The sequence below is a fragment of the Eptatretus burgeri genome, chromosome 1 (assembly GCF_056783735.1).
Source record: "Eptatretus burgeri isolate ZD-2024b chromosome 1, Ebu_testis_v1, whole genome shotgun sequence".
Lineage (NCBI taxonomy): Eukaryota > Metazoa > Chordata > Myxini > Myxiniformes > Myxinidae > Eptatretus > Eptatretus burgeri.
In genome coordinates this window covers 113,864,096-113,882,783 of record NC_140961.1, presented here as the reverse complement: position 1 = coordinate 113,882,783, position 18,688 = coordinate 113,864,096, and the positions used below count along the sequence as shown (strand labels likewise).

At 45.8% G+C, this 18,688-nt stretch overlaps 1 long non-coding RNA gene across 1 annotated transcript in view; it reads left to right on the top strand.

Moving 5' to 3' along the window:
- The first annotated feature begins 9,766 nt into the window (after positions 1–9,766).
- LOC147035214 (uncharacterized) overlaps positions 9,767–18,688 on the top strand; it is a 67,519-nt gene continuing 58,597 nt past the window's right edge. Inside the window, exon 1 of the long non-coding RNA XR_015061745.1 lies at positions 9,767–10,026. This is a non-coding gene — a long non-coding RNA (uncharacterized LOC147035214). The remainder of the gene's footprint in view (positions 10,027–18,688) is intronic.

The following is an 18,688-nucleotide window of genomic DNA, read 5'->3' as shown; positions in this document are numbered from 1 at the left end:
GTGACCTTAGGGCGTCCCTGCGGCGGCCGGCCATAGAATTTTCAAGGCAGACGCAAGGTAGCCTCAAGGTGCCCACAAGGTGACCGCTGGGGGGCCCTAAGGCGAAGGTGGAAATAGTGCAGCCGCCGTAATTTTTTGGGGGTTGGCAAATTCATTTTTCATTGATAAGAGCCTACAGAAAATGCACGAATAACGCAAGCCCACCATACGCCCTACGTACGGTCGACGTGGAACACAACTATGTCATGGCTTCGGCTTGTCGAATTGCTACGGCCAACCTAGAAATGAAATAAGCTATAACTCTGCGCTTTAATTCCACGGAGACCCCTACGGGCTGTAAAAGATAGCCATACGGCATAGGGCCACCCTGAGGCCACCTCAGAAACTCTGCGGCTGCCGCACGTTTCTGTCAATTCAGGGGGGTATGGCCACCGTATCCTAGCTGTAGAGCAAATGTGACTCGTGCTTAAGTGAGGTGCTAGTGTTGGTGATTTTGGACGAACGATGCAGAAATCAAGAACATGGCCAAATACCTAGACCTCAAGCATGAAGTGAAAAGATCCTGGAAGCTGAAGAATGCCAAAATTGAACCAGTTATGACGAAGAACATCACGGGAATGATGAAGAAGAACCTCACGGATATATTAAAAACCATCCCTGGGAACATCACTACAAACGAACTACAGTTGGAAGCCATCCTGGGCTCAGTAGCGATCCTAAAGAGAGCCCTCAGCATAAACTTTGAAAACAAAAAACTTCACAGCTTGGTCCGTGAATCATGACCGCTTACCAAAATGAAGGTGGATAATTTGAGCCCACTCTCGGAGTGCATCACACATGCACGCACTTTCCTGAAATAAATAAATTCCTGAGCTTGTTTTAAAACTATGCCGCTTATATTGATGTTCATTTGATTTGGGTGGTTGCTGACTGATGACTTGTGTCTGTTTTTGTGATGTTGGTCTTCATGCACAGTTCACGACCGCTACTGTAAACACAACCTTCAAGGATTTGCAGGTCTTCTGCCATCTCTGTTAGCAAGACGTACAATGTCGTCTACGAATCGTAGATTTGACATAACTTTTTCTTGGATTTTAACTCCTTGCGGCATGACGAGTTCAAGCAACAGATTGAAGAGCTGGGATGGTATCACACATGACTGATGGACCCCAACTATCATGCTGAACCAGTCAGTCAGATCTCCATTCACTGTTACTGTGTTCTTTGACTTGCTGTAGAGTGCCTGAAGTAGCTTGGTGATTTTAATGGGGGAAGCCAATTACTTTAAGTGCCCTCCATATGCCATCTTGCCACACATAGTCTTGCCACATTTGTCTTAATGTGAATACTTGATCAACTGTTGATCTTCCTGGGTGAAATGCAGCTTGCGCTTTGTCAAGTGTTCAAGTATTTCTTCAAAATTTGTTCATCATTCTTCCTTGAATAGTAGTTGTTAACATTTTCCTTGTGTGACTAAGCAAGCTGCTGCCTCTGTAGTTCCCACAGTTTTACTCATCCTTCTTTTTGTATATGGGGGTAATGATGGCTTTACCCCAGTCCTCTGCAAATACTTCACTCTTCCAAACCAACTTTCACAGATGGTATTTCAGCGGAAGCTTTCAGTTCCTCAGCTGTGACACTATCATTTGTGTGTTGTTATTTTTCGTCTCTTAATTTGCAAAAAAAAAAATGTTTGTTGTACAAGTATTCATAGTTTTCCTTCTGGCGATTTTTAGCAGTCTGCAGGTCTGTCAGTGCTTCCTTTTTTTACTCTTTACTGTTTGCATTCTGGTTTTTGACTTGTTGATAATTTTCTTGATGGTCAAATGCATATGATGAGGAAGAGTCAAAATTTCCATCATATTTTCCGATGTAATTATAGATGTCCCCTTGTTCATCGTTAGGGCTCAAGAAAAGGGAATAATTTACCAATTCCTGATAAGAATGTATATGGCACCTTTATAGCAAGCCAATTAAAAGTAATGGCAGTCAGATGCATGGAGAGAGAGGTAAGATGTTCCCAACCACCTGTCCACTTCATCCTCCTCATTCCTTTTGTTCTGGATAGTGAACATTTTTATTTTGAGATTTCCCACCAAACTGTCAGTGAAGAAACCAAGGGTGAATATGTTTGGGCTACTGAACATAGATGTAAGAGGTTATACAGGGTGGGAATATGGGATGGTTTTATACATTGTCTTCTTACCCCACTTCATTAGTCTTGCCCCACCAACAACAAACCCGTCAGGGTTGCGAGACTATTGCAACGTGCTTGTGTGTGCATGCGTGCGCGCGTGCGCGTGTCCACATCTCTATATTTTTTATATAATTTTTTTCGCTGCAACCGCTTGTGCAATCGATGTGTTTCTTCAAACATAGGACGGACTCCCCATGGATAATATTTTATTAATAACTCTGACATCATAGGTCACATGGTCTGGCAGCCATATTAGGTTAAAGGAAGAAATTTGGACATCTCAGAAACCGCTCAACAAAAAAAATTGAAACATGGCATTCGGCATAAACTCCCCATGGGGTATATCGGGTGATAATGATGGCATCATCAGTGAAGTGGTATTTCAGCCATAATTGGTTCAAACGAAATCCTTATCTGAAAAATCTGAAATTTCATACATCTGATCTGCGACCCGATGTGAGTGAATAATTATATTGGAGACATTATCGGTCACGTGATCGTGCGGCCATATTGGATTGAAATAAGAATGTAAAAAAAGCTACTTCTCCAGAAACACAAAACAGATCGATGAAAAACTTCATACGTATGGTTGACTCGCCATGGAGAATATATGAGTAGATTTTAAAAAAATTTCATATTCTCCTTCTTTCACACAATTGAGCCTTAATGTGCACAAAATGCAGTGCAGCATATTATAATCAGTTATAAATGAGAGTTTGAATATTTGAATGACAGTTTGAGATAATGGATTGATGGAGGTGCTGTGTAATGGACATGTCTATCAGGTGAAGTGTTTATTGCTTCATATATTATGATATAAAGAGGTGTATGGTTAAGTTAGTCATATGTAGTAATACTTTCAATAAATATATTAATTAAATAATTCGTATAAGGATATTGCTTTGCTGTGTTGACTGACTGTCTGGACACAACTTTGAGGTTGTGGGTCCATTGATATTGAGTAATCTACTGATTTGGACCTGCGACCGGGGTTGTGGATCCGCCGTTTGGAGAGGTTCTGGGCTGAAAGGTTCGAAACCTCGATGAAAAACGGTGACCAGCAGATGATCCGGGCAGTTGGGAAATCAGTTAGTTGCTTATCAGTTAAGGTTATAACTTCAAATAAAATAGCTTTTGTAAGAAATTACAAGTACATAATATATCCGTGTTTGTGTTTGTATGTGTGTGTGTGTGTGTGTGTGTGTGTGTGTGTGTGTGTGTGTGTGTGTGTGTGTGTGTGTGTGTGTGTGTGTGTGTGTGTGTGTGTGTGTGTGCGCGCGCGCGCGCGTGTGTGTTATGTCTGTGGCTTCCTTCTTGGGACTACCATGCAGTAATTGGACTATATTTTGATTAACAAATATCCTAATAATTAATCAATATAATAAATAAAGCTAAAGATAATGGCAAAGTATGTGACATAATTGGTTGCATGGATGATATGGGTACATGAGCCATAATAGCAGTGGGCCATAATAGTCGTGTGTTCAGTTCACGATTTAATCATTTTTGTTCAGAATGAGTGCATGAGGCGAGACTTTGCACTCCACCAAGTGTCATTCTAGTTGTATTTATTGAACAACAATATTTAGTTATTTTAATACCATGTTGAATGGCAATTGTTTCTAATATAAATGTTGATTATTAATCCTGCAAATTTTTCCTTCTACTCTTTTATAATTGGCATTAAAAGGAATGTAAGCAGATAATAGCGGAGGCCTCACTGAACTTCCTCATCCTTAGTTAAATTCCCCAAAAATGAATCCAAATAAAATTTCTATCTGGTGCACTCACAACAGGATTTGCTGCAACGTGAAGCCAGCTGACTGTCTCATCTGCTCGTACTTGCTTGTGGTCAAAATTAATATGAAAATCCCTGGATGGGATGAACACAGGGTTGACTAACTTTGCTTCATGGAGTCTCTTTCTGAACCATAGTCGCTGTGGCAGCAACATGATGCTTGATTGATTAATAGTTAGCGTTAAATGATGAATCTGAAATAATGGGGATAACGCATCTCTAACAACGATGAAGCATGTGGATCAACACGGCATCGTCTGAGCCACACTGGTGAATAATGCTCATTCAGCGATGAGTCGACAATCAGTGGGAAGATGTGAAGAATAATGCACCAATGCTGCTGTCATATTTACGAATTTCCTCCCTCATTCGGGTCGATGAGTCCCTTAAATGGTTAATTAGTTGGAACAGTGGTGCTTTGAATGTTGAGTGTTTTTCACATTGACTAAAGCTGGTGTAGTAGTGTGTACTCATCGGGGAGATTGTGCTATGTTGGGACACGGCTGATTAGGGACATCCCTTCTCGAAAATATAGTATTGTTGTGGTTGACGAAATTCGCAAACCACTTTTCAGGTCCCGTAGGTGAATTATCTCTGTAAGTATATGTGTAGTTAGCCCAAACCCGTTGTTTAGAGGGAATAAATGTCATTCATTCGGGCTGCGACCCTTTTAGACAGCCGTTTTTCTTTTACTATCTTTATTTTGGACCAGCCGCCATTACTACCACCACAACCACCACCAACCACGTCTCAACAGCCATCACACAACAATTACCAACCGCAATTCCGCTTCACAACAACAGCCACGACCCTTGCCGTCACATCTCGCTCTCGCAACCATCGCATCACCGCCATTCCCGCGCCGCTTGTGGGCACCGATCCTGGACTCATACAGGGTGCGCACCGAGCAGCGGGTGCAAAAACACCAGCCTTTCCGAGAAATCGGATCAAGAACGATTCACGCCCACTTCTGTTCCGTCCTATCAGCGAGCGTGGGGCGATTTGGCCCCGCCTCCAGGTGCGTCAGAGTATAATCGCTATATGCAGATTCGCGGATCAAGAATCATTCACACCCACTTTTCCTCTGTCCAATGGGGAGCGTGGCTCCGCCCCCGAGCGATTACTGATCCAAAAATCTGCATATGATTTCTCCTGTCGCACTATAAAGCGCCGAGCGCGGAGCAAATCGAGGCAGTTGGACGGAGTTGAGAAGAGTGGAGAGTGGGAGAGTTGGAGAGTTGTGGCGGCGGCGAAGGCAGTCGAGAGAGTGTCTGTCGGGGTCCGGGAAGGCTGGAGAAGCCAAGGATCTTTGTGGAGGTCTGCGCTCGTGTCAGAGTCGGGGAGCTGCGGAGAGGGGAGGCCGGTAACGCGACCGAGGTCGCGGTGGAGATGCTCGTCGCGGGACCCAAGCCAGCGAGATATCCTCATTCCCCCGAGCATCAACAACCCCCTCCTGTTTCCACCCACGCTGAGATAGTGTGAGAAGGGGGCCCCATTCCCACCCCATTCCAGGCAGTGCCAGCGAGGCCCGCGGAGTCGGGGCGCCGCCGCCATTTTGCGGCTCATCACCAGACGGGTAGGCTCGACGCGGTCTCGGCCCCAGGCCCGTCTGCCCCCTTGTAGTTGAGGGTGGTCCCTTTTTCTTTTGCTTTGAGTATATGTGTTGTCGGCGCCGTCTGTGAAGTAAAACTGTATAAGTGTTGCCGTGTGCTCGGTAGTCGGTAGTAGATCTGCATTGTTGCATTTGCTTTTTGTGCAGAATTGTTGTGTTTCTTCTACTTTTACATTTGCTTTTGGTGCATAATTGTATATGTGTGCTTTCCGTTTGCCGCGGAATAAATGTGCTTTATGTTGAACTGTTTTTCCCGTTTCGCTTCGTCTTTTCTTTTATTGAATCTCCATCTTACTTCACGTAAAGGGTTGGTCGTGGGCGAAATACGCCAAATAATTAATCGAACCGTCGAGGTTGACGATAACACCGCTCGGTTATCCCGATAGTACGGAACGGGTCGCTTAAAGTGGCCCGTGTCCGAAGTCGACCTGCGGCGAGGTGCGATCGCCCGGTCTACCCTCCGTGTGGGTACTTAGGTAGGTCGAATTTGGCGAACAACCCTATCCCACGCGGGGGGCCGATTGGCACGATCGTGGTGAGGCCGAAAGGCCCACCCGTGACTAGTTCCCGGCGTTAGTCCGAGAGGGTCACGACGGGATTGTCCGTCCGGTGGGCGACGTGCCGCGATTCGAGTTACGTGGCCGCTCGCACGCCGGCGGGCGCGAATCCGCAACACTGTTGTCAGGAGTGGGACACAAACCCATCCCCCTCCTCGCGGCACTGCTGTCGGAGAGCGGGAAAACGGGCTCTCCTGTCTCCAGCTAAATTTACGGGAATCGGTCCAGGGGTGAGAGGAGCGACCCCCGATTCCCTCCAAATTACGAGCGATTCAAATTAACCCTTTACGAGAAATAAGATGGCGTCTCAAGGCGAGCGGGAGCCGGGGGTATTAGAAATGGATTTAGAATGTGTAGAACCCATGGTCCAGGATGAAATCCCCGTGCAGGAAATGTTGGTTGTGCAGGAACACGAACTCCCCCAACTGAACCCAGAGCCCGAAATAGGTGCGGCGGCGGCCGCGGTGTATGACACCTCCCCTCCCCCTCTCCGCCAAAACCTCCCGATTCTTGCCGAATCGGCTCAGCTGAGTGCGCCCGACATGGCCTGGCTATGCGCCATGCTGGCAGGAATCAGTGGGGATATGCACGAAATGAAAACAAAAATGGAAACAAACACGAACGAAATAAAAGGCATGAACAAGCAAATGAACGAAGTGAAAACGAAAATGGATACAAACACGAACGAAATAAAAGGCATGAACGAAAATATGGAAACAAACGCACTCAAAATGAAGAAAGAAATGAAAGGGCTGCGGGGTGCGACGCAGAACATGGGCCGAAGCCTGCAGGCGGGCATGAAGGCCGTTCCCAGGGAGTTTAAAATGGCGACTCCACGTGTGGGAGGGAGTGCAACGGCTGTCAGGCCCGCGGTGGAGGCGGGTGACAAAGTAATTCGGGAGACGTGTTGGGCGAGAAGTGTGAAGGTGATGGAGAAAGCAACAGTGACGGTGACCGAGAGGGAAAAACTAATTGGGGTGACGGAGACGTGCACGAGGGAGATAACAAGGGAAGAGACGGAAATAATAGTTGAGACAAGGGAGATAACAAGGGAAGAGGTGACTGAGTTGGCAGAGACACGGGAGATAGGAACGATAGAGGGAAGACTACACGATGAAGACGGGGTAAGTGACGCACACACACACACACGGATGTAGTGGAGGATAATGGGGGTGAGCTCGCGGACTGGGTAGAGACCCGGTGCGAGCAGTTGGATGGCCTCCTCCAGGAACGAGGGGAGGGAGTATGCCCCCTTGAGGCGAGTCACGACCAGGTGGGTTCGGTCGTGCTTTGCGAGGTCGAGGGGAGGAGTGCTGTGGACAGGTGCACGGAGAGCTTGGGGGGTATAGAGGCCCCGGAGACCCTTGTGGGGACACGAATCCCCAGTGTGGTTGTCCCGGTGTGTGTGGTGTCGAGGTGTGTGTTCACGAGTGTGGTGAAATGCGTGCTGCAACGCACGCATAGCGTGGGTGCAAGGGCGTGTGTGAGAGCGACCGAGTGGGTGACAAAGACCCCGTGTGTGGAAGCGACCCCGTGTGTGAGTGATGTGGTGGTAAGTGTGCAGAAGGGCGTGCTTCCAAGCGCCGTGTGTGAGTGAAACACCGCGGTTGAGTGCCCCCGCGTGTGTGAGTGAGGCACGGTGTATGAGTGAGGCACCGTGGATGAGTGCCCCCGCGTGTGTGAGTAGTACGGTTTGTGTGAGGGAAATGGCACGAGTGAGTGAAAGGCCGCGAGTGAGTGGAGCCACGTGTGTGAGGGTAATGGCATGCGTGAGTGAGCGGCCGAGTGTGAGAGAGACAGCGTGTGCAAGGTCGCTGTGTGTGAGGGAGATGTCGGTGGGCATGTGTGAACATGCAGCCGCGTCTCCCGGGGCGAATGTAATGGAGTGGAGTGTGAGCGTCGTAGCACGCAGTTGTGCGTGGGTGGAATGGCGACGACGACGGCGACAGGGGGACAAAAGCCGGGTCGCGGCTGTAGCTGTTTCGGGGACCGTGCCGGGTTCGCCCAGCAGCGAGCGCGAGGTCCGTGCTATGCAACGCACGAGGCCCCCACGTGCTCGCTTGCGAGAGTGAAGTCCCGGTCCGGAAACGCACGCGGTGGATTTGCCGATCCCGCGGACGGACAAAGTTTAGGCAGGATTATAGATTTGGACCGGATGGGTTCTCCACGCAGGCGTGTGTGTGTGTGTGTGTGTGTGTGTGTGTGTGTGTGTGTGTGTGTGTGTGTGTGTGTGTGTGTGTGTGTGTGTGTGTGTGTGTAGATATGCCAGCGAGATATCCTCATTCCCCCGAGCATCAACAACCCCCTCCTGTTTCCCCCCACGCTGAGATAGTGTGAGAAGGGGGCCCCATTCCCACCCCATTCCAGGCAGTGCCAGCGAGGCCCGCGGAGTCGGGGCGCCGCCGCCATTTTGCGGCTCATCACCAGACGGGTAGGCTCGACGCGGTCTCGGCCCCAGGCCCGTCTGCCCCCTTGTAGTTGAGGGTGGTCCCTTTTTCTTTTGCTTTGAGTATATGTGTTGTCGGCGCCGTCTGTGAAGTAAAACTGTATAAGTGTTGCCGTGTGCTCGGTAGTCGGTAGTAGATCTGCATTGTTGCATTTGCTTTTTGTGCAGAATTGTTGTGTTTCTTCTACTTTTACATTTGCTTTTGGTGCATAATTGTATATGTGTGCTTTCCGTTTGCCGCGGAATAAATGTGCTTTATGTTGAACTGTTTTTCCCGTTTCGCTTCATCTTTTCTTTTATTGAATCTCCATCTTACTTCACGTAAAGGGTTGGTCGTGGGCTAAATACACCCAATAATTAATCGAACCGTCGAGGTTGACGATAACACCGCTCGGTTATCCCGATAGTACGGAACGGGTCGCTTAAAGTGGCCCGTGTCCGAAGTCGACCTGCGGCGAGGTGCGATCGCCCGGTCTACCCTCCGTGTGGGTACTTAGGTAGGTCGAATTTGGCGAGCAACCCTATCCCACGCGGGGGGCCGATTGGCACGATCGTGGTGAGGCCGAAAGGCCCACCCGTGACTAGTTCCCGGCGTTAGTCCGAGAGGGTCACGACGGGATTGTCCGTCCGGTGGGCGACGTGCCGCGATTCAAGTTACGTGGCCGCTCGCACGCCGGCGGGCGCGAATCCGCAACAGTATTATTGGTATGACATTAAGTGTAAACACATTGGCACTTAAATATCATTTCAGCAAGAAACACTCCAATAGGCAATGTCCCAATGCAACCTCTTCCCCCAAAGCACCCCTGTTTACCCAATGTAATGCAAAGGCAAGGAGACATCACTCTACTTTGCAGGATTAAAACGGAATTATGATATTGACAAAGCAACATCATCATCATCATCATCATCATCATCATCATCATCATCATCATCATCATCATCATCATCATCGTCATCCTAAAATAGGCCATTTGGTGTCCATCTGTTTGTCTGTATTACTATGGGTGTCGATTGATGGGGGACAGGGGGGACAGGTCCCCTCCACTTTTTATCAAGGGGGGGACAACATATCGATTTCCCCCCCCCCACTTTTTTCATTGAACGTAAGTTACGCAACACAAAACGAGCTGCTCTAGTACAACCAGGCTGAGATGCTCCTCAAATACAAGAATAAATTTTTAAATCTCTATTAAAGTTTTATTGGTCTATTATAGTTCTATTAAAGATGATGGGTTAACAATTCAACATTGAGAATCCGTGCTTCCCAAGCCATGGTCTCCCACCGGCCAAGCGTCCATAGTGACGTCGCTTTTTGATCCTTCAATGTCGGCTCTTCCTATCATTGCGAAGCAGAATTCGCCAAGCGTTGGATTATTCACCCACTAACAGAGAACGTGACCTGGACATTTTGAGGTATGTTGGGACGTTTTCGGACTTTGCATCGTCATTTTATGAGTGTTTATAGAAATCGCGGCTTCATGGCCCGGAGCGCCACGCCTCGGCTAGTGTTAGGCCGCAACGGCTCGGGGCCCCTTTGGCGACCAAAATAGTTTATTTCACCTTTCTAACTTATATCGCCGAATTCCTGATGTTATTACCTTCACGATGATGTGTGTGTTTCATTTTTGCGACTTCGCACCGTCGAGTTATAAGCCAATAAAATATTTCGCGGCCTGGTATGCTGATTGAGATAGTGGAGCTTGTGCAGGATGACGGGGTTTCACTCTACCGGCTCGCACGAACGAACGGAAAGATATTTTGTAAATATATTTTCATATTTCGCAGTCGATAACAGTGGCCTAAATTCCAACGTTGAAAACCGGGTGAAAATCGAAGGAAAGTGGGTATTTTGGCGACTAAATTAGCTTTTAATACTTGGGAAACATAAAATAAAATGTGCTGATTCACTCGCTTAAGCGGCGGTTAATGTAAATAATTTTTTCATCAGTGCTTGGACTTAGGTGAGGTATAGACCTACAAAACGATAGGAATCATTCGGTCGTCAGACTTATGAGGATTAAATTATAGATTTTAAAAGGTAGCTGTTGAAAAATATGCAAAATTCACCGAAGCTGTTTGGACAAACGAACGGAAAATTATTTTTGATTTCTGTTCTCGGATTATACAGTATCTATAGGGTAGTAATGAGATTACCTCGAAAATCCGATTAAAAAAGGCTTAGGCTTAGTAGCTAAGCCGCGGCCTGCAATTTTTACAAGGAAAAATAACTTTCCGGAAGGAATTTCTCTTCCGTCATCATCCGAATAATTTTCCGTTTGCACGAGGACAAATACGAAGGAGAAACCGACAGAATAAGGTGTCTCATTAAACTGTGTGATTTAGAATGATTAAATTAGAGATTTCAAATGCAGCATTGAATATAAAATAAAGAGGATTGTACATCCAAAGCCCTACAAACTGCACCGTTCATAAGAGACGCCCTTGATTATGTCCAGGTACTCAGCAACATCTACAACAACTCTGGAAAATTCAAGCATCTGTACTTGAATATCCACGCTGATGATGCTGACACTCCTTGCCCTACACGCCTGAGGCCAATTTGCCCGACGCGTTGGCTAACTCGTTCTCCTGCTGTGAAATCGATATTGGATAACTACGAAGCGGTGCTGGATGCCCTTCAACAAGCACGTGATGACTTTGGTACAAACACGGCATCGCGAGCCACCGGTATTCGAAGCTGTCTTTCATCAGGAAAGTGTGTTCTCGGTCTGTTTGCATCATTGCCCGTTCTCCAATCCCTTGAATACCTCAATAAGGCACTTCAGGGTTCACAAGTTACCGTCTCTGGTATGCTTATTGCTGCAAAGTTAACTGCACAGAATCTCCAATCTCTTCGTACCGACCAGACTGTTAAGGAGGTTTTCGAAGCAGCACAATAGAAGCTCCAGCAGTGCCAACTAGATCCAGTGACCCTCCCTCGTAAGCGCAAGCTTCCGAAGAGACTTGATGGAGGCACGCAGGAATACACTGCCAATTCTGCAGAGGAGGTATACAGAGTTGAATTTTTCAAAGTCATCGACAGCGCATCCGAGAACTTGAACGAGTACTTCACATCAACCGACCTCATGGCGTATAGGGACTTGGGTGAAATGCTCCTGTCTGGGTCATTCAAACCACAAATAGTCCGCAAATATCCCAAACTGTCGGATTCCCGAGAGCAAGAACTTGGCTTCTTTCGGAAACAGTTCAGTGGTTCATCTGTTGAGGATTACCGTAAGATATTTGTAGACATGGTGCCGGAAGTCCGTCGAATGTTCCCACAGGTAGAACGTTTCCTTAGGCTACTATTGGTTTCCCCAGCAAGTTCATGCAAAGCTGAACGGTCATTCAGCACACTCAGACGTATGAAGACTTGGTTACGTTCCACAATGACCCAACAACGCCTCAACCATCTCATGATCTGTCATGTTCACCGAGATCGTCTAACTGCACTGACCCCCCAAGACATTGCTACAAAGTTTTTAACTGGATCGGCACACAAGAGGGTTCATATTTTTGGCAAGTTTTAAGGTAAGTTGACCGTACTCGTGTAATATCAATTTCATGTATGTCAGTCTAGTTTTATGTTTTGTGAATCAGTTCAAGGGTCATGAAAAGGAGGCTTGATAAACAATTATATATATATATATATATATATATATATATATATATATATATATATATATATATATATATATTCCTTTGATGACACTTGAAACTTTGAAATGTGTATGATCAATGTTTAATTTTGCTCCGTCTGCTTACATTTGATAAAAAGATGGTCGATAGATGGTCAGATTAATTTAAGGGATTTGTGTGATCAGAAGACAGCATGTCAACGAGCGTATAAAATCAAGAATTCGCAAGGGTAGACTTGCTGTGTCCATGCCAGCACGAAGTGGGCTTCGTGGTCTGGACATGCAATGTCCCCCCCTCCCCCCCACTTTTCAAAAGCAATCGACGTCCATGTGTATTACAATTGGTTTAACCGCGTTTCATTCGGTCGTTTACTTATCGAATCTCAACCAAGCTTCACAGGGGGACGAAGGGTCAAACGACGGAGGTTAACTTGCCCCCAATCTCAAGGGGGGTTGTGCCTTGGATGAACTCCATGTTGAGATGTCGAATAGTTAACATGGCGTTTCATGGAGCACACCTTCCGGACGTAAAAGTTATGATAACCACAAACAATTCAGTCAATTATGTTCAACGTGCAGTTACATTTTTAAACAGTCGCTACTAAACTGGAATACGTTTCGAGGAAACTTGACGTGCTTATCGCGCGTACCTCAGCCACACGGATCAGAGCCATCTTGACTTGCTCGGCCTCTGGTTAAGTGGCAATGATCTTTAGCTAACAAATCTGCTTAAAAGAGTCTTCACACATGAATGATGAATCCCATTGCCATTTCAAAATTTTCTAGCCATGATCAGATTATATGTGTCCATTTTATATGGATTGGTTTATAACATATCTTGGGGCCTCTCCCGGCCATGGTTTCAAGTGTGATATTGCCACCGACACCGTTTCAGCCCAATTGTGACCTTTATTTGATGCATAACCACATTCCTCAGGTTCGATAGCATTTTTAATCTCCAAAGGGAAATTTGGAGAAAATTTGATGTCCTTAACGGATGGGAGGAGTATCGGCTAACAGTCGCTGGTCCACACACCTATCGGTACTATTATAACCAGTTCCATTAAGTCGTGGTTAATTTCTGGTGACATTCATGATAAGATGTCTCCAAACATCCCTATCCTGCATTGCTTTCCAAAGGTATGGCAGACAACCTGGTTGCAGCCTGTACCCCCATCCATTGGTGGAGTGTTCCATTACCAATCAGCTTGCCAAGCCAGCCGTTTCTTATCAACCGTTTTGTTGGAGTGCTTGCCTGAGTGCTTAAAATCAAGCAAGCCATTTGGTGAGCGCTCTACAAGCTGATTGGTAACGGAACACACATCTTCTGAACATGTCAATCTTCGAAGTTGACAAGATTTCAATATTTATTCATAATATAATACAATTTCTTTCACACCATAATGCCAAAGGCTGCCAAGGCAGTTTCCTTGACAAGGAGTACAGTCCTCGGCAGGTTACCCCCAATAGTTATTACCCCAGTATACTGGTACTCATTTTGCCAACCTCATAAGGATAACAGGCTGAGTCAACCCTACCTGGTATTAATTCAACAGCCCAACAGGGGCTTGAACTCAAGACCGTAGGATTTTAAACCAGCCACCTTAACCGTTAAGTCAACATTAGACCTTTTATTAATTGTTAGGTTTAAATAATGACCATGTGGCTGTTTCACTTTCCTTCTTCACTGTCTGCAGCAGTCCTGGTTACTTTCTGCAAACAGAATAGCATCTTCAGCATACCTTAGGTTGTTGATACGTCTTCCTCCAACGTCGATTCCAGCATCGATGTCATCCAAGTTATATTTTTCGTCAAAATTATTCTAACCACAAATTAATCGGTCAATTCCATCCAATGATAATGGCATAATTATAATAATAATTAACATGCAGGCTGGCAGGAAGGCTGACAGCAATGCACACTCTACTCTAAGCTGTCTAGCCTGGGTTTGAATCCAGACCAGACCTTGGTTTTAATGTTGTCCATTTATTTTTAAGTCCTCACACCCCCGCCCAAGAGCAAGTTCTCACTGTGTTTTGGGTTCGCCTGTTTCGCATTCCGATCTCAGAAAGAAAATGATGAGGCTAGAATATGAGGTTAAAATCTAACATATTGAACCAGACTTGGTGGTGTAATGATTCGAGTATCTGCTGTGAGTCTGAGAGATTAGTGGTTCAAACCCTGGCTGAGTTGTACCAAAGATTTTAAAATGGTATCTAATACTTCTATGCATGGTGCTCAGCATTTATAAAGGATAGAGCATGGACAAACCACTTGGCAATAACAGTGCAGGCTTTACTTGGCCCAATGGTATACTCATGCTGTCTTCCCTGGCCCTCCCCTGCCCTCCTTTCATGCCGCCTTCCCTTGCCCCACTCCTCCTAAGTCCCCCTTCCTTCACAATCTCCCACCCTTCATCGCTCCTCCACCCCTCCTCAGTCTCCCTCGCTCCTTTCTCCCTCCCTCCTCTCTCCCTCCTTTCTCCCTCCACTCCTTCTTACTCCCCCTCCCTTAATATTCCTAACAAAGGAATTCATATTTTTCCACTATTTTGATTTTTCTACTGTCTGTTAACGTCCTTGTAATTCATTATACTACCCGAAAATGGAAGAACACAGTATATCCAATTTAGTGATTTTGAGAACATCAAAATTTAGTGTCAGTGCTTATGCGCCACTGCTGCTTTGAACTACGCTTCTCTGAGAGCTTGGACTTAGCCTATTTGCAGAGATAGAGGAGATACTGTGAATGTGATTTCATGTAAAAGCTGAAATTCGACAAGAATGGATATACTGTGTTCTTCCATTTCAGAGCAGTACATATATACATACACCAATGTGTGTTAGTGTGTCAGTCAGTCAGGTAGTGTGTGTGCTTCTCCTCCATAACTCCAAAACCATAAAAACCTAGTGGCCTGAAACTTTGCAAGAAAGTGCATGAGTGAAAATTGGATGCTTGGATTAATTAAAACACTTCTTTTGACGATAATTAACAGTCTTGTTTAAATATTTCATTGTCAGATGCATCCTCGGCCACCTCATTCTCAATGGATGAGGTCTTTAGGCGCATCTTCGGTTACCTCGCTGGGGTCTTAATTCGCCATTTCATTCAGCCTGCTCAACCATTCCTTGACTTGGAACAGGCTGAAACGATATCTTAACAATAAAGTTTTATTTTTTCACTTTCCTCACTCGTATCATCAAATGCCTGATCATCATGCCAACAAATCGCTGGAACACTGCAATGCGTATAAACACCCAGAAACCAGCAATTGTGGCTTTATTTTATTTCTGCACATGCCATAACCTCTAGAATCTCTTAAACGAAGCCAAATTCCAAAGTTAAGCTCCAGAATTTAACTTAGCAGCAGTTCTGACTGCTAAAAACTGTTTATTTGTCGAATTCAGACATATTTGACATTCTGGACATCTCTGGGAGGTGTGTGTTTAATATGACAGTTCGATCATTGCTAATGACATGGCAATCAAGTCATTCCTTGTCAACCATTTCAATGGAGTGCTTAAAGCACTTGATGAGTGCTCTGCAATATTCTCACTGTCACGGAATATTGTATATCGATTGATTTGAACAATGTTCAGAGGCCACTTGCCTGCGATGACCCAATGTTGTTTGTGGTCACTTCGACATAGCTAAATACAAAAAAAATTAAAAAATTAAATGTTTTGCTAACATCATGGCAGGACAGCTGAGAGGAAAGCACACTTGCTCAAAGCTTTCTTGCCTGGGTTTGAATCTCAGGCCAGCTATAAACTGTCATCCTGGTGTTTCACTGGCAAGGTGATTCATCAATGTGTGTGCCCTTCAACTGGACATCACATCTGCCAGAATTCCCCCTCTCCCCTCTCCTCCCCTCCCTTTTCTCACTTCCCTCCCCCCTTCCCATCTCTCTCCCCCTCTCTGTCTCTCTCTGTCACCACACGTATCGGAGCGGTGGTATCTCTGTATGTTTCCAGATGGTGCTTATGTCCAGATGGTGGTTATCTCCATACGTGCCTGGATGATGGTTATTTCCAGATGGAACCTCTCATCACACTGCCCTCCCGTCACATGCCTTCCCTTTCTCTCCCTTCACACTTCTTTCCCCTACCTTCGCAATGCATTTCCTTCCCCCACCCCTCCTCTCTCACCACCCTTCCTTGCTCTCATCCCCTTCAGAATCCCCCACCCCTCCTCGGTCTCACTACCGCCTCACTTCTCCACCCCTCTCCCCCCCCCACTCCCAACCCCTGAGTATGGACCTGTCGTTCGGATTGTGGTTATGTCTGGACAGACCTTCCAGTTACACCTCCTTACCTTGCAATCCGCTCATGCTGCCTTCCCTTGACTTATCTGGACAGTGGTTATGCCCAGATGGTAGTTATCTCTGCAGGTATCTGGGCGGTGGTTATCTCCAGACGTATCTGGATGGGGGTTATGCCTGGATGATGGTAATCACCATACCTGTCTGGACAGTAGTTATGACCGGATGGTGGTTATGTCCAGACAGACCCTCCCCTCACACTGCCATACCTTGCCCTTCCCTCATGCTGTCTTCCTTGGCCCTTCCCTGCCCTCCTTTCATGCTGCTTTCCCTTGCCCTCCCCTCATGCTACTTTCCCTCCCCCCACTCCTCCTAAGTCCCCCCTCCTTTTGCACTCCCCCACCCTTCATCGCTCCTCCACCCCTCCTCGGTCTCCCTCCCTCCCCTCTCCCTCCTCTTTCCCTTCCTTCCTTCTTACTCCCCCTCCCTTAATATTCCAGTCAGTGAAGCGATGACTTGTACTGCACTGGATTTCAACTTCAACAAAGACGTACACAGAATGCAGTAAGAAAAGGAATGAGACAGCTGATCAACTTCAACACAGACTTGCACAGGATGCAGCAAGAAAAAGAATGAGGTGCGTAATAACATGAATGATCAACTTCAATACTAACTTGCACATGATGCAGCAAGAAAAAGAATGAGACAGGAGAATAAGACAGCTGATCAACTTCAACACAGACTTGCACAGGATGCAGCAAGAAAAAGACGGAGGCGGGAGAATGCGATGACTGATCAACTTCAACACAGGATGCAGAAAGAAAAAGAATGAAGCAGGAGAATGAGCCGGCTAATCAACTTGAACGCAGATGTGCAAAGGATGCAGCAAGAAAAACAATGAGGCAGGAGAAGGAGTCAGCTGATCAACTTCAATACACACTTGCACAGGATGCAGCAAGAAAAAGAATGAGGTGGGAGGAGGCCATGGCTGATCATCTTTGACATAGACTTGCACAGGATGCAGCAAGAAAAAGAATGAGGTAGGAGAATGAGATGGCTGATCACCTTCATCACATACTTGCACAGAATGCTGAGCAACAAAGATTTTGGAGGGTAATGCATTCTCAGCAAACATATACACAGCAGCTGTAATGAATTGGGCGAAGTATCTGAAATATTGTGCAAGAGCATAATTGCAGTCATATCACCTCACCATGTGTGTAACTGTTCTGTGAAACATTTCACAAATGAATCATCAGGGAAAGGGGATGGATTTACGCTTTGTTGCTCCAAGAGGAGAGTCCAATTAGCTCCACTATTTGCTGTACCTGCTCAACTACCAAAACTTTATCAAGGTAATGATGGAAAATACCACAACTTCTGAGACAACATTCAAAGTTGCAATTCGGCTTTGCTCCAAACACAGTCATATCAGATATCTGGAATTTATAAACAAATTGTATTTCACCTGTGCATGGACATGTATTCGCATATGATGTATTCACATGTTATGCGAAGTATATAAATTGTGCACATTAAACATAATTTCAGGATCTGATGATTTGCCTGTACCCATTTTGGAAGACCATATGCAGCATCGAACACAAGATGTCAAAATGTCATACATGTCTTTGCCCATGGCTTTCCCACGTGTGCCCCACTCATCATACATAATCTCTGCCGGTCTGTCTATCCGTCCATTTGGGGAGGAGCGTCCAAATTAAGGGCGGACTTCCCCCATTCAGGGAGGGTCTTCAAAATCAAATCGCTGCCATTTTGCTTGCTCTGCAGAGCCTCTTTTGTAAGGCTCACACTTTCTTACACTCTTAAGGCTTTATCTTGACTCCAATTCGATATCTGATTATATTTTTTTGCAGTTGCTAAGATGGTTTTAGTTTCAGTTGCAACAAATGGGATGGAAATTAACGTTTTTAGATAAAAATGCATTTTTAATGAAATTAAGGCCTATTATATAAAGTCAATTCAGACTCCCTTATGGCTTTATCCTAATGCGAATTCACCTTCCGATTTCATTTTTCATGGTCGCGAAGATGGTTTAAAACTAGGTTGCAAAAAACGGGAAGAAAATTGGACGAAAATTTGCATTTTTAAACAAATGCATTTTTCTTCATTGCAACTCCTCATCCTCAAATGCAACTCCTCATTCCCCTCATTC